Raw genomic sequence first — 1828 nt, 5'->3', positions numbered from 1 at the left:
GAGTTTATTTTTAAAATTCATATTTAAATATATTTTGAAGAATTTAATCTGAATAAAAATATATATCTAATTTTTAAAAATTGATACATAGATTTGATAAAAATATATAGGTGTGCTAGTTTTTAAATAAATTTAGACATGTTTTTATATTCAGTTAAGTCTTACAATTCAAAACATGATATAATGAATACATGAAGATTGCATTTAAATATGATTGAAATGTTGATATTGTTACTAAAGATTATGGTGCTTTATGAATAGTCCACTTAAAATGTGTATTAAATATAAATAAAGGAGAAGTAAATATTTCAAAAATAAATAAATAAATAATATTTTTTCTTCTTCTATTTTATGGAAAATTGAGATGATTTAATAAATTTTAGTAATTTTTTTATTAAATATTTATTAAAAACATTTTACAAGTTTTATAAAGTTAAATTTAAAAAGTTTAATAACATGGAATAAAATGGATTGTATCATTTGTCCCAATAAAACAAGCAAATATGGGCAAAATATGTATTCGACTCCAAAAGCCCTAAATGTGCAATCACATAAGAGAATCACATATCTTGATCACCAACACTCATAATGATAAAAAGATCAAAGTTATCAAAAATCAATTAAATTAAATATCTACAAATATTCAATAAAAATTTACTCCAAAAATTCTATTAGGTTAGGAGAGAGCTCTTGTTTAGCCAATAAGCTATATGCTTTGTTTCATATAATTATTTTTTTCGTCAGAAAATTGTAGCCGTTAATAATTTTCCGATAGATTTTCATTTGACTCCACTTTTAACTCTTATTTTTTATATTTATATAATTTAATTAGTTATCAGCTATGTTGCTTTTTTTCTTATTTATTGAACTTAAAAATTATAACTATAAAATAATAAATATGTCATACATTAAATATTTCTATTTATTTAGCTTAATTAGCTATTATCTCTATTGTTAACTCTTATTTTTTAATTTATTACTTAACTTAATTAGTTACTATTAGTTGTTTATTTTTTAAAAATAAATATTATTTTATTTTAATTAAAAATTATTTATAATTTGATTTATTGAGAAACTTATTTACTTGTTATCTCCACTTTTAACTTTTGATTTTTAGAATTGATTTAGTTTTAGTTTTTAAATTAATTTAATTTATTTTTATAATTATTTTAACTAATATGATGTTTACGGGAGAGTTGTTGTTTTTTAATATCTTTTTATATTTCTCATAATAATTTTTTGATGGAGTGTTTTAAAAAATGATTATTAATTTCTATATTTAAGCTGATAGACTTTAAATTAGTTTAGATTTTAATTTTTATAATTATTTTAGTTTACTTTTTATACATAATGATAATTTATTAATATATGAAAAAATTAAATAAATAAATAAAATTTATTTAATTTATTAAAAGAATTAAATTAAATTTTACTTAAATTAAAAATCAATTTTAATTTAATTTATGCACATTAAATTAAATTACAGTTTAAAAAATATAATTTAAGAATATTAGTAAACACCTATCTTAGCAAGCTAATTTATATTATCATTATAAATCTACGTATCCACTTAAAAATATATAATATATACTATCATTTACAAAGTATAGAAATTCTTCTTCATTTAAAAAGAGAATCTTAGACGTGGAAGGAAGAGGTAGGGAGTAAGATTCATCCACAAACAAACAAAATAATCCCCATCCCTTATCAAGTCCTCCTCTCATCCATACGTATTAAATCTCATTTGTAATGTTTGATTGAGAAATATTATTATATTCACTTAATTCAAGCTTATATATTTTTTTCCATTCCTACCGCAGGGGAAAAT

The sequence above is a fragment of the Cupressus sempervirens genome, chromosome 3 (genome assembly GCF_028749045.1).
Source record: "Cupressus sempervirens isolate cs-2001-9-10 chromosome 3, ASM2874904v1, whole genome shotgun sequence".
Taxonomy (NCBI): domain Eukaryota; kingdom Viridiplantae; phylum Streptophyta; class Pinopsida; order Cupressales; family Cupressaceae; genus Cupressus; species Cupressus sempervirens.
The sequence above is the reverse complement of the archived record's forward strand: the minus strand, read 5'-3'. Positions refer to the sequence as shown.